Source organism: Cebus imitator, unplaced genomic scaffold (genome assembly GCF_001604975.1).
Source record: "Cebus imitator isolate Cc_AM_T3 unplaced genomic scaffold, Cebus_imitator-1.0 Scaffold21, whole genome shotgun sequence".
NCBI classification, from domain to species: domain Eukaryota; kingdom Metazoa; phylum Chordata; class Mammalia; order Primates; family Cebidae; genus Cebus; species Cebus imitator.
Window position 1 is genome coordinate 2,080,589 of NW_016107336.1, and position 15,283 is coordinate 2,095,871.

The window sequence follows — 15,283 nt, forward strand, 5'->3', positions numbered from 1 at the left end:
ATCATCCAATCACATTTTTCCACAACCAGTTTCAACAAACCTAAGCACAGAAATACACAGGATTCCCTGTTTCTGTGGGCTTTCATTTCTAAAAGCTACTGTGTCTCATAAAACATATATTAAATAAATCTGTGGGGCCAGGCACAGTGACCTATGCTCATAATCCCAGCACTCTGGGAGGCTGAGGCAGGAGAATCGCTTGAGGCCAGGAATTCAAGACCAGCCTGGGCAACATGGCAAGACACGCCCCTCCCCCCCCAACTGCTACAAAAAAGATTTTAAAATTAGCCAGGCGTGGTGGTGCATGCCTGTGGTCTTAGCTATTTGGGAGGGTGAGGTGGGAGGATTGCTTGACCACACACATTCAAGGTTCCAGTGAGCTATGAGCTCACCACTGCACTTCAGCCTGGGTGACAAAATGAGACCCTGTGTCTATTTTTTTCTTTTCTTTTCTTTTTTGAGACAGGGTCGCACTCTGTCACCCAGGCTGGAGTGCAGTGGCACAATCTCGGCTCACTGCAACCTCTACCTCCCAGGTTCAAGCCTTTCTCTGGCCTTAACCTCCTGACTAGCTGGGACTACAGGTGCACACCACCAAACCCGGCTAATTTTTGTATTTTTAGTAGAGGCAGGGTTTCACCATTTTGGCCAGGCTGGTCTTGTACTCCTAACCTCAAGTGATCCACCCACCTCAGCCTCCCAAAGTGCTGGGATTACAGGCGTGAGCCACCGTGCCCAGCGATCCTGCCTCTTAAAAAAAAAAAATTTAAATACAAAATAAATTTGCATGTTTTTATTTTCTCAATGTCTTTCGTTATGAGGATCTCAGCTGTGAACCTAGCAATATGTGAGAACAGGTATGTTTTCAACCCCTACGGTAATGAACAGTAAAATCACCTCTCAAAACAGAGCAAATTATTTTACTGACACATATTTGTATATATGAGGTACATGTAATATTTTGTTACATGCATAGGATGTGTAATGATCAAGTCATAGTATTTAAGATATCCATCACCTGGTATATGTATCATTCCTACATGTTGGGAACATTTTGAGTCCTCTCTTGTAGCTGTTTTGAAATATCAAATACGTTGTTGTTAACGATAGTCACACCATTCTGCTATCAAACATTAGACCTTATTCCTTCCAACTGTGCGTACTCATTAACCAACCAAACTCTCACATTCCCCATCCCCCTTACACCCTTCCCCACCTCTAGTATCTATCACTCTACTCTCTACAAAACAATTTTTTTTGTAGAGTTGAGGTCTCACTCTATCACCCAGGCTGGAGTGCAGTGGCACAATCTCAGCTCACTGCACTGCAGCCTTTACCTCCCTGGCTCAGTCTATCCTCCTCCCTGAGCCCCTCAAGTAGCTGGGAATGCAGACGCAAGCCACCATGCCACAACTAATTTTGTGTATTTTTTGTAGAGATGGAGTTTTGCCATGTTGCCCAAACTGGTCTCAAACTCCTGAGCTCAGGCAGTCTGCCGGCCTCAGCCACCCAAAGTGCTGGGATTATAGGCATGAGCCATCGCCCCTGGCCTTGAAACAAATTTTTGAAAAGTGAAAATGTTGTGCAGGAGACCGAAGTGGGAGGATCACTTGAGTGCAGGGGTTCAAAGGCCAAGCCTAAGCAACATGGTAAGAACTCCCCTGCTTCTTTTTTTTTTTTTTTGAGACAGAGTCTCACTCAGTTGCCCAGGCTAGAGTACAGTGGCACCATCTCAGCTCACTACAACCTCCGCCTTGGGGTTCAAGCAATTTTCCTGCCTCAGCCTCCCAGGTAGCTGGGATTACCGGTGCCCACCACTGCACCCAGCTAATTTTTGTATTTTTAGTAGAGAAGGGGTTTCACCATGTTGGTCAGGCTGCTCTCGAACTCCTGACCTTGTGATCCACCCACCTCGGCCTTCCAACGTGCTGGGATTATAGGCGTGAGCCACCAAGCCCGGCCTCCCCTACTTCTTTGAAACTAAACTGTGTGAACCAAAACATTAATCATGGTGATGGCTGAGTGATGTTGTTAACCTTATTCTTCTTCCTTATTGCACTAGAGCTCCATTTTAACTCACACAAAAATGTTGTATTGGATGCTGAAGTTTCAGGCTAAGTACTGATCACATCCAAAGAGCATGCATGGGGCAAGACTTCATCTGGCTCCCAGGTACTGTCATTCACATTTACAATAAAATGCAAGGATCATCTCATTATTTCGTTGTATTCAAATTGTGTGTCCATAGCCTGAGAAATGGGGATGGGGGAGGGTTGGGGTGAGAAAGAACTGATTTGTATCTGGGAGCAGTGGCTCATGCCTGTAATCCCAGCACTTTGAGAGGCCAAGGCAGATAGATCACCTGAGGTCAGGAGTCTGAGCCCAGCCTGGCCAACATAGTGAAAGCCCATCTCTACTAAAAATACAAAAAGAAATTAGCTGGGCATGGTAGCAGGCTCCTGTAATCCCAGTTACTTGGGAGGCTGAGACAGGAGAATTGCTTGAACCCAGGAGGTGGAGGTTGCAGTGAGCCAAGATCACACCACTGCACTCCAGCCTGGGCAACAAGAGGGAAACTACATCTCGAAAAAAAAAAACTGTAATCTTAGCTCTGCCACTTACTAGCAGATCACTTTAGAGACTTTACTCTCTCAGCCTGAGTTTTTCATTTTGTAACATGGAACTAAGGATACCCACTTCACAGGACTACCTTAAGAATCAATAACTCCTGGGGAGCCTTTTCAGGAGTTACTGTATGAATACGCTAAATGAACAAATACATGCTTTGCCTGCATTTACAAATATAACACCTTTACCTCCTAGCCTCTTACACTGTCAAATTGAACTTTATTAAACACTGATTGTTAAACCATAAAATTCATGGTGAGACGGATCTGTTCTGGACACCACTTCAAGGACTATGGCAATTACCAAAGTGCCCAGAGAAATTTACTGTGAGCTGATGCCACAGCATGTGACCATACTAGAACAAAGCTACCATGCAGAGAATTAATGTGGGTTGAGCAGCCAATTAAATATATGCGCTTCATACTTTCACAGGCCTTATCTCATTCAATTAATAGAATGGCATCATAAGGTTGGTATTTTTATTCCCATTGTACAGAAAGCTTCAACAACCCCCACGGTCACAGAACCAACAGTTGGCATAACTGTGATTCATATCCAGGTCTCAATGACTCCAAAACCTCTGCTTTATATGTTATTTCATGTTGTTACCTAGTTTCATAATGAATTTAGATAACAGAATTGTATTAAGAGTACCCAGAACATTATTTAAGGCTAGACAGTTTCAGGGAAGTTTTTCAATGGTTTACGATCCATGGATGAGTGGTTCTGAATATTACTGGTGGAATGCAATTTCTCTCTCCATCTGTCTTCCTCTGTTTCTTTCTCCATCCCCTCCCCCTGACCCCCACCACGACTTCAAAATATCCTCATCAATGTAAAGATGAGATTGTAAATCTAAGATTTTTTTTTCTGTGTAATGTACTAGATAAAGAGAGAGAGGGAGAGAAATTACAAAGACGTATTCCTTCTTTAACCTCAAGAGTTTACCCTTGGGGTTTGTACTGAAAACATTCTCTCTAAGGCTAAAGTAGTACTTTCAGGTCTCTGCTGGTACTTTAGCCAGAGTTTCCAAACCAGTGTGCCAAGATCATGGGTCCTAGCAGATCAGTATCCGCTGATCCCTTCAAACCTCAGGGCAGCCAGCACTGGGTGACCTCGGTTCCTGGTCTGTCACCTCCAGCCCACAGCAGCCCTTATCAATAATATCATCCCTATATTGACCTCCCCAGGAGAACGATTAGGAAGCTCTGTCTCAAGTCGGGAGGCAAACATTGGGCAGAAAAAGCATGTGTAGAGGTTTCCCTTGAAACACTCCCCAGAAGACCCAGGGTGTCCAAATAAATTTCTCCTTTAGGAAAAATATGGCATAGAAGAATCCAAATATTGGCCGGTCACAGTGGCCACACCTGTAATCCCAGCACTTTGGGAGGCCAAGGCAGGCAGATCACTTAAGGTCAGGAGTTCAAAACCAGTCTGAACAACATGGTAAAACTCCATCTCTACTAAAAATACAACAAAATAGCCAGATGTGGTGGCACACGCCTGTAATCCCAGCTAGTTTGGAGGCTGAGGTACGAGAATTACTTGAGCCTTGGAGGTGGAGGTTGCAGTGAGCCAAGATCATGCACTGCACTCCAGCCTGTGCAACAAATGAGACGACTGTCTCAAATTAAAAAAAAATTTTTTTAAAGAGTCCAAAAATCTAGACCAGGAACTGCCACTAAACTCCCTGTATGTTCCTTCCCCTCCAAGAATAGGGCTTGACTCTCTAAAGCCCTCTACCATTTGCACTTCCTGCTTGAAAAAAATATATCTATCAGGGCTGGGCATAGTGGCTCACACCTGTAATCCAAGCACTTTGGAGGCCAAGGCGGGCAGATCACCCGAGGTCAGGAGTTCAAGACCAGCCTGACCAACATGATGAAACCCTGTCATTAAAAAAAAATTTATATATATATATATATATATATATATATATATCAGCTGGATGTGAAGGCATAGCTCAAAGAAAGAAATATGGCAGCATTTGCAGCATGAGAGTCATTTTCTTTCTTCGTTTAAAGTGAATTTTCATTTAGTTCGACTACCACCACACTGATGGAACCACAGTCTGGCTGAAGGGTGAAATGATATGTGCACTTGAGTGACTAGTGTAGACGTGGCCTCATTCTCAGCCGCCCCACCAAACTTCATTCTTCAACACCGACCTACTAGACAGCTGGCGTTTGACATTGCTGTTGCTATGCATGCGGGTACGCCTCAGCCCCTTCCTGGAAGCTGTGGTGTCCTTATCTCTGTCTGCATGGAGCCCCAGGGACTTTCCAGGGAGGGGCTGCCATCCTGGGGAGTAAGCACAAGAGCTAACTTGCTGTTTTGTCTTCAGACCATAAACGCCTATTATTTGAGCAACGATTTCTATCATGAGCAGTTTACCTAACTCTGTAAGCCTCAGTTTCCTCTTCTGTAAGACAGGAATAACAGCTGGGTGCAGTGGCTCATGCCTGTAATCCCAGCACTTTGGGAGGCCAAGGTGGGTGGATTACCTGAAGTCAGGAGTTTGAGACCAGCCTGGCCAACATGGTGAAACCTTGTCTCTACTAAAAATACAAAAATTAGCCGGGTGTGGTGTGTGCCTGTAAATCCTAGCTACTTGGGAGGCTGAGGCAAGAGAATTGCTTGAACCCAGGAGGCGGAGGTTGCAGTGAGCCCAGATCTTGCCATTGCACTCCAGCCTGGGTGACAGAGCAAGACTCCATCTCCAAAAAAAAAAAAAAAAGGAATAACAATATCCATGTCAGAGGACAGTAGTGATAATTAAATGAGAAAACGTATGTGAAGTGTTTGACACAGGCAGATCACCTCCTTCCCCTCATGGCTTTGTTCATAGCTGTCTCCATAGATGATACTGAGTGAGGAGTCCCAGGAGGTGGAAAAACCAGTGCTGAGGGGACAAGCAGGCAAAGAATCCTAGACAGGGCCCAGATGACTCATGGTTGTCGTCCCAGCACTTTGGGGGCCAAGATGGGAGGATCTCCTGAGGTCAGGAGTTCGAGACCAGCCTGGCCGACATGGTGAAACCCCGTCTCTACTAAAAATACAAAAATTAGCTGGTTGTGCTGGCCTGTGCCTGTAGTCCCAGCTACTGGGGAGGCTGAAGCAAGAGAATCGCTTGCACACGGGAGGCGGAGGTTGCAGTGAGCTGAGATCACTCCACTGCATTCCAGCCTGGGCAATAGAGCAAGACTTTGTAACAAAAAAAAAAAAAAAAAAAAAAATCAATTAATTTAATTTAATTTTAAAAAATAAGAACAAAGAATCCTAGACAAGAAAGAGTCCATTTCAAGGTCACAGTCTTTTCCTGGAATGAGTTGGTAACTGGAGGTACAACATTTCAGTAAAAGGAGAATCCAGCTAAACACTAAGCTACTAAGCCCGCAGCTCTTAGGCAAATGTGGACCTGTGAATGTAAATCTAAAAATTTTGACACACAAAACAATCTTTTTTAGTTTCACAAATTTAAAGTAAGGACAAGTGTGGTGGCTCACACCTGTAATCCCAGTGCTTTGGGAGGCTGAGGATGGACGATGGCTTGAGCTGAGGAGTTCAAGACCAGCCTGGGCAACATAGCAAGACCCATTTTTACCTAAAGTAAAAAATTAGCCAGGCATGGTGGCACATGCCTGTAATCCCAGCTACTCAGGAGGCTGAGATAGGAGGATCACTTGAGCCCAGAAGTTTGAGTCTGCAGTGAGCTGTAATCACAGCATTGTACTCCAGCCTGGACAACAAAGCAATACCCTTTCTCAAAAGAAAAAAAAATAAAAAGAGATCAGAACTATTTGTGAGAGCATTTGTGCTATCCCCACAGGTAGCAATAAATAATTTGCTTTATTGGAAGTGTATGTCCCTTTGACTCCAATAGAAAACACACAGCAAACTAGAGATCAGGGACCCAGAAGTGAATCTGGGCTTATGGCTAATACAGAATATGCATTTTTGAAACTGCAGAATGGGCAGGCATTTGCTGTTTTCACTTTCTACATATGTGCTTGCCTCTTTCTAAGTCACTAAAAGCAATGTTTATACTGCATATGTATCAAGAAACATAAAAGTGCTCATTCTATTTGACCCATTCATTCTTTTTTTTAGGCAAAGTCTCACTCTGTTGCCCAGACTGGAGTCCAGTGACGTGATCTCAGCTCACTGCAACCTCCACCTTCTAGATTCAAGCAATTATCCTGCCTCAGTCTCCAGAGTAGCTGGGGTTACAGGTGTGCACCAACACGCCTCACTAATTTTTTTTTTTTTTTTTTTTTTTGTATTTTTAGCAGAGACAGGGTTTCACCATGTTGGCCAGGCTGGTCTCAAACTCCTGGCCTCAGGTGATCTGCTCACCTCGGCCTCCCAAATTGCTGGGGTGACAGGCATGAAAAAGTCATCGCATGCACAGCCCCATTTATTCTGTACCTGGAGATTTTTCCTAAGGCAGTAATTCGGTGGCTTAAGCTAGAAACCTGGACATTATTGTGGGGACATTGCCACAGGCAGGAACAGATGGTGACAAAGCGTTTCATGGCAGAGCCACTCAGGTGAATACATAGCCATTAAAAACAATGTCTTCTGACCAGACCCGGTGGCTCACGCCTGTTATCCCAGCACTTTGGGAAGCTGAGGCAGGCAGATCACCTGAGGTCAGGAGTTGGAAGCCAGCCTGGCCAACATGGTGAAACCCCGGCTGTACTAAAAATACAAAAATTAACCGGGCGTGGTGGCAGGCACCTGTGATCCTAACTACTCAGGAGGCTGAGGCAGGAAAATTGATTGAACCCAAGAGGTGGAGGTTCTTTTCCTTTTTGTTTTTTTTGAGACAAAGTCTTGCTCTGTCACCCAGGCTGGAGTGCAGTGACTCGATCTTGGCTCACTGCAACCTCTGCCTCCCAGGTTCAAGCCATTCTTTTATCTCAGCCTCCACAATAGATGAGATTACAGGCACCTGCCACCATGCCTGGCTGGTTTTTGTATTTTTAGTAGAGATGGGGTTTCACCATGTTGGCCAGGCTGGTCTCAAACTCCTGACCTCATGATCCACCCGCCTCAGCATCCCAAAGTGCTGGGATTACAGGCATGAGCCACAGTGCCCAGCCAATTTTTTTTTTTTTTTTTTTTTTTTTTTTTGTATTTTTTGTAGAGGTGAGGTTTTGCTATGTTGCTCAGGCTGGTCTTGAACTCCTGGGTTCAAGCAATCTACCTGCCTCAGCCTCCCAAAGTGCTGGGATTACAGGTGTGAGCCACTGCACCTAGTTATAAGAAACTTAAGGCCAGGCATGGTGGCTCACGCCTGTAATCCAAGCACTTTGGAGGCCAAGGCAGGCAGATCACCTGATGTCGGGAGTTCAAGACCAGCCTGACCAACACGGTGAAACCCCGTCTTAAAAAATAAATAAATAAATAAATAAGAAACTTAAAACACCAATTTACAAAAGATAAACTACATTCTCCAGGGCAAAGACGATTGCAGGTAGCCCTGGAGCTGAAGAATAGCTTTAATTTTGGGTGATTTTTTTTTTTTTTTTTAACAGAGTCTTCCTCTGTCACCCAAGCTGGAGTGCAGTGGCATGATCTTGGCTCACTGCAACCTACACCCCCCAGGTTCAAGAGATTCTCATGCCTCAGCCTCCCAAGGAGCTAGGACTACAGGTACCTGCCACCACACCTGGCTAATTTATTTTTAATTTTTTTAATAGAGACAAGGTTTCTCCATGTTGGCCAGGCTGGTCTTGAACTCCTGGCCTTGGCTTCCCAAAGTCCTGGAATTACAGGCATGAGCCACCATGCCTAGCCAAAATTGTTGACTCCACAGCTTTTTTGGAGATGGTCGGGGACCAGGGCTTGCCCTGCTCTGTAATCTCACATTTCTCTTTTTCTGTGTCAAAGATCGCACCTTCCTGGTGTTTGTACTTCCGCAGCTGCTGCTTCTTGAAATAAGCATCAGTGAGATGTTTTGGGGTTTTCGCATTGCTGATAGTAATTTTTGTGGAGATGACAACAAATTTCTGGTATTCTCTTCCCAGAGGAACTCAGTTGAGAATCAGAGGTTCGGTTACAAGTAACAAGCCAGTGCCCAGTCGCTTCAGGAAGACCTCTTACTGTCTTGCCTCTGCAGTGCCCGGTGAGGATGAGCAGAGTGAGCCTGGGAGAGATGCTGGCCCTGTTTTCTCACATGCTGCCTGGAGGGGCTCCTGCCCTGGCTCAACAGCTCTCCAGGCTTATCATCAAGGGGACAGTACCTAGGCATGTTGCATATTTTAACCACCCGGGTACCACCATGCTTGTCACTAGCAACTGGTTTATTTTTTATTTATTATTAATTTATTTTTATTTTTTGAGATGGGAGTCTCGCTCTGTTGCCAGGCTGGAGTGCACTGGTACAATCTTGGCTCACTGCAACCTCCACGTCCTGGGTTTAAGCAATTCTACTGCCTCAATCCCAAGTAGCTGGGACTACAGGCACACACTACCACGCCCAGCTAATTTTTGTTTTTTTGGTTTTTTTTTAAAGATGAGGTTTCACCATGTTGGTCAGGCTGGTCTTGAACTCCCTACCTCAGGTGATCTGCCCGCCTTGGCCTCCAAAGTGCTTGGATTACAGGTGTGAGCCACTACGCCCGGCCTAATTTTTGTATTTTTAGTAGAGGTGGGGTTTCCACAATGTTGGCCAGGATGGTCTCGATCTCTTGACCTTGTGATCTGCCTTCCTCGACTTCCCAAAGTGCTGGGATTGTGAGCCACCACACCCAGCCGCAACCGGTTTATTAACAGTGACAAGAACAGTCCTCTTTCTTTCAACTCTGGATTTAGCAGTTGAGTACTTCCTCTTGTACATGGTCTTTCTGAAATACACAGCAGATTGGGAATGTCTGCCAATTCCTCTGATGAGGACAGGATTTCGTCTGCAGTGGGGCTTCCCCTTGTTGGGTTTTTAGCCCTCAGTCAGGTTACCCTTTTTCACCTTGCCACCTGGATCAACCTTCTTGGCTTCAGTTTACTTCTCCGTAGTATCAGGCTTCTCAACTTTTTCACCCACCATCTTGCAAGATGGGAGAGAGAGCGCTAAGGTCCTGGCTTCCAGTCTATAATCGATCCAGCCTATTTTTTATGTACTAATTTGTCATTGTTATGCCTTCTTCTGTGAAATGTCGATCCAACTCTTCTTTAATATTTAGTCCTGGGTCCCATAGGCAAGCCCTGGTCCCTGGCCACCTCCAAGCCACCGTGCCCAGCTAAAATGTTTTTAAAAGCAAGAGGGAGATGTTTTGGAAGGTAAAAAGCCAGAGACTCCCACCAGGAGCAAGAACCAGTGTGTGAGACTTCCAGATGAGGCTGTATGACATTTTGCTGGTGTGCAAAACGTAGGATTCAGGAGGAGGAGGGAGGATGGAAGGAAAAAGGTTGAAAAAGCGGTTACGAATTGTGAAGAGAAATGATGGTGTTTATTTCTAAATGACAACTCTTTATCTTCTTACCCCAGGCCTATTTGTTGACAAGTCATTCTGTCAAAATCTGTTGGTCAAGGAAAGGGAGACCCACGTACGTGTGGTACATTAGGCCTTGATCTTGTCTCTGCTGGAATTCAAGAGGCTCTCCCGCAAGCAATCAGTTTCCTAATGGGTACAAGGCACCTCTGGGAATGGGAATCTGACCAGCTTGTCAAAACCGCCAGACAGAAGCAGGGTCTTTTTCATTTTCCTGTATCTACCACAGGAGAGGAACAACTCCAGGGGCCACACCAGTCCTTCAAGGACACGAGCTAAAACTACCATGAAAGTTGCTCAGGCATTAGCCGCACACACACATAAATCCATCACATCTATTTTTTAAATCTGGATGAATAAAACAGATATAAGCCGGGCACACCATGTATCTTAGAGCTGTGGGAACAGCGTATGGAGTAACTCAATAGGGTGAAGGATTCTCACTCTCCCTCTCTCCCTCTCTTTTGAGTCCCTAACACCAAGCAGTAGTGAATTAAAATTGCCTAAGAAATCAAGCAGGTGGTAATTGCCTCTCTGTCAGATAAGTTATCTGAGGACAGACTTTTTTCTGAGGCAGTTACATTGTCTTCCTGATCTCCATGATGCAGAAACCTATAGAGATTAAAATCAGCTGCATTACGGTTACAGTTACACCCTAAAAAGAAAAGATGTGGATGACTAGGGGAACACCCAGAGGACCCCTGGGGTGGAGAGAGGCCAAGGGAGGGTCATGGGGGCTTCCTTGGACCCAAGGCCACAGTGATGAAGACTTGGTCATGTGCCTTTAGCTTCCAGGGGAGAGCTGTCACAGCCAGAAGCCAGAACATGAGTTTCATTGGCCTTTCCTCTGACCTCTGTTTAGTACTAAAGCAAGGAGGAGTCCAGCGGAGGACCGGGGAGAGGAGGTGGAGGAAGAGTCCAGTCCAGAAGTCACATGATCAGCAGGATGAGTCCTTATGGGTTTGACAAGTGTGGGAAGATTAGAAAAGATCTTGAACTAAAAACAAATGTCTTCCTATTCTCTTTTCTTTCTTTCTTTCTCTCTCTCTCTCTCTCTCTCTCCTCTCTCTCTCTCTCTCTCTTTCTTTCTTTCTTTCTTTCTTTCTTTCTTTCTTTCTTTCTTTCTTTCTTTCTTTCTTTCTTTCTTTCCTTTCTTTCCTGGAAACAGGGTTTCACCATGTTGACCAGTCTGGTCTCAAACTCCTGACCTCAGGTGATTCACCCGCCTCAGCCTCCCAAAGTGCTGGGATTACAGGCGTGAGCCACCATGCCCAGCTCTTCCTATTTGCTTTACAAAACTCCCAACCCCTCTCGCCCCACACACTTACACACCCCAACCCCAATGAATCTGTCTTGAAGATAAACATGCTTTCTTTAAATTCTAAAATCTGTCTTCCATTAATGTTGGTTTGGAGAATGAAGCTTTCCCTGCTGACTGATTACAGAAAATTGCTTATTTAAAGAAATGTGGACTCTCTCTTGCAGACGACGGCTTCCATTCCAGGCATCATTTTAGAGACTTCTGCACAAACAAGAGAGACCAGCAAGTACGTTGAGACAATGCAGGTATAAGGGAAAGAGTATACAGCTGGTTCACGCAAGCACACCCTCACTTACATGGACACAAACACACAGGCCGACCAAGAAACTGCACCATGTAGGGCACAGCTGCATTTGGGCTTCTAATTACTTTCCTGTCTAATTCATGCTAACACAGCAATTAGTGATAACGCTCAAAACACTCATACACATTATCTTGACGACATTTAATTATGACATTAGCTGTATCGCACTTCAGGAAATATGTAACTCAGCAAGGAATAAGAAATCTATATGTATGGCCCATCTAAACCACCATGAAATAAAAACAGAGGAAAGTCATGAAATCCTCACTTTGTCATTAAAAGAAAATGTTTAACGGGTGCATTTTTATGTGAAATATGCCATTTCCAGATGCTGATTGGAAATCCGGTGTTGCTGGCTCAGAAAACATGATTAGGTTTTTATTTTTAAAAAGAAAGGAAGCAAGGAAGGAAGGAAGCAGCGAAGGAGGGAAGGGGCAGCCTGGCTCTTGATTATTGCTTGATGCTTCTGTGTATCCATTCTCATTTTCAGTACCTTAGGCATCAGCAGAAGATATAGGGGAAATGGGACATTTTTTGCTGGGATGCTCCTTGAGAGGTGCCATTTGCTATTGGTTTACATGGGGCCTGTTCATGAGACATGATTAATAGTTCAGCCACACTGCCAAAAAGCACATAAATCTGGCCATCCACAGTGTAATTGACACACTGCTTGTCTCGCAGATAGCCACAGCACTTGCTCATCGTGGTCTAATCCCCCAGTGGGCATTCCAAGCAGCTGATTATGCAACGCACAGTTGCTGACACCACTGTTTGGGGGTCTTTTCCTTACAGCACCCAATTAGCTGCGACATAAAGCCCTACTCCCCTTGACCAACCTTGACCAGGTGTTAAGTACAAGCTGAATGAACGCAGGCAACTGCAGAAATGCCACTGGAGTATCCCACCCTGAACAGAGGGGGTGTTGAGGAGGGAGCCGCCACTTGGCATTCGGCATCAACTTGCCCTTTGCTCTAGACTCGCCAAGCAACCTTGCTTGGGATCCTCACATCCAGATCATAGCAATCTGCCCCCGAACCCTGCCGGGTTACACTGTGAGCTCCACGTGTCTTCTCCCCCACCTGCGTCACCCTCTCTTCCGGCTCATTCAACATCTATCCTTTCCAAATCAAAATCCCGCAGCACCTCAAGTTGACTTGCTATCGAACCTTGAAAACCTCAGCCCCTCTCTCAAGTTCTCGGATTACTCTGTTTCTATGAAAATTTCAAAAACAAAAACAACACTGACATAGCAGAACAGCAACTGGGAGGATTAAAGATTACATAATAAACACGTTGTAAAGCGCTTTGAAAGCATAAAATGCTGTAGGAGTAATTATGATCATTGTTATTAATCACCTCGGTTCATCACATAGAGTAAACATGCAGTAATAAAGAGGGGACTCTTAAATGCAGTATCAGCAGCAAGACCCATTTATTACAATGCTATTTGCTTGGATTCCATTACAGTTATAAAATTTTGCGCTCATCTAGCACTTTTTGTCTGAGAATGCCAAAGTGCTGTACAAGCACAGCTCTAATTACACTAATCCTCACAACACACAGGGAGCTGCAGAGAAAGTCCACTTCCAGTTGTGTAACTCACCATCTAAGCACATCCTGTCCTAGTCTGGGGAGGTCTCCCTGCTAAGGGCTGCATCTAGAAACTTTCAAAATTTGACATTCCTAGGTGAGTCGTGTATAGATAGATAGATAGATATACACACACATATACACATGCACATATATACACACACACACACAACACACACCCACATATACACACACACACTTTTTTTTTTGAAACAGAGTCTCACTCTGTCACCAGGTGCCAGGCTGGAGTGCAGTGGCACAATCTCAGCTCACCGCAACCTCTGCCTCTCGGGTTCAAGCAATTCTCCTGCCTCAGCCTCCCGAGTAGCTGAGACTACAGGCTCACGCCACCACGCCCAGCTAATTTTTGTATTTTTAGTAGAGACGGGGTTTCACCATGTTGGCCAGGATGGTCTCGATCTCTTGACCTCGTGATCCACCCGGCTCGGCCTCCCAAAGTGCTGGGATTACAGGCTTGAGCCTCCGCGCCCAGCCTTTTTTTTTTTTTTTTAAGATGGAATTTTACTCTTGTTGCCCAGGCTGGACTGCAGTGGTGCGATATTGGCTCACCACAATCTACACCTCCCGAGTTCAAGTGATTTTCCTGCCTCAGCCTCCCAAGTAGCTGGGATTATAGGCATGCACCACTATGTTCAGCTAATTTTGTATTTTTGTAGAGACCGAGTTTCTCTATGTTGGTCAGGCTGGTCTTAAACTCCTAACCTCAGGTGATCTGCCCACCTTGGCCTCCCAAAGTGCTAGGATTACAGGCATGAGCCACCATGTCCCACCTTTTTTGTTGTTGTTGTTGAGATAGAATTTCGTTCTTGTTGCCCAGGCTGGAGTGCAATGGTGCAATCTTGGCTCACTGCAATCTCCACCTCCTGAGTTCAAGCGATTCTCCTGCCTCAGCCTCCCGAGTAGCTGGGATTACAGGCATGCGCCACCACACTCCTCTAATTTTGTATTTTTAGTAGAGAAAGTGTTTCTCCATGTCAGTCAGGCTGGTCTTAAACTCCTGACCTCAGGTGATCTACCTACCTAGGCCTCCGAAAGTGCTGGGATTACAGGGGTGAGCCACCGCGCCCAGCCACACACAAATATTTTTAAAGCACAAATAATTAATGTCAGGCACAATACACAGAGGTTTCAATGTCTTCTGTGTGGGGATTATGTATTCAGTGTCTGACTAGTAACCCATGTATACCTCGATCCTGCCATTTTGTTTGTTTGTTTGTGTTTTTTGAAGATAGAGTCTTGCTCTTTTGCCCAGGCTGGAGTGCAGTGGCATGATCTCGGCTCACTGCAACCTCCGCCTCCTGGGTTCAAGTAATTCTCACGCCTCAGCCTCCCGGGTGGCTGTGATTACAGGCACCTGCCACCACGCCTGGCTAATTTTTGTATTTTTAGTAGAGACAGGGTTTTACCATGTTGGCCAGGCTGGTCCCAAACTCCTAACCTCAAGTGATCCACTTAACCCAACCTTCCAAAGTTCTGGGATTACAGGCATGAGCCACCGCACCCAGCAAATCCTGCCATTTTGGCCCATGACTTGTGTGTTTTCTGTCACAGAGAGCCTGAGAGGAAAAGCTTCCATGCCTTACTGTTTGCAACATTGCCAGCCTGGAAGTTCTCATACAGTGATGATTACTAATGATAGTAAATGAGTTTATACAGGAAAACACACTGTGCCAGTGTCCTGCTCGTCTGGAAGGAAAAGCCCAGGTGTACATTGTTCTCATACAATATTACAGTATTGCCAACACTTTGTTGTAAGTTTTGGTGTAAGTAGATGGATAGTTTTGGCTGTAATAGTAACTCTGTCCTACCACTAATGAGAGCAGAATAAATTCCATTCTTGGGATTTTGCATCTTTCCAATTGAAGAAGCATGGTGCTACAGTCTTTTTTTTCTTTTTTTTTTTTTTTTTTTTTTTTTTTTTTTTTT

General features: G+C 45.1%; 1 pseudogene; it reads right to left on the reverse strand.

Moving 5' to 3' along the window:
* Nucleotides 1–8,077: 8,077 nt before the first annotated feature.
* On the reverse strand, nt 8,078–9,676 carry LOC108298906 (annotated as a pseudogene).
* Between the last annotated feature and the right edge of the window lie 5,607 nt (nt 9,677–15,283).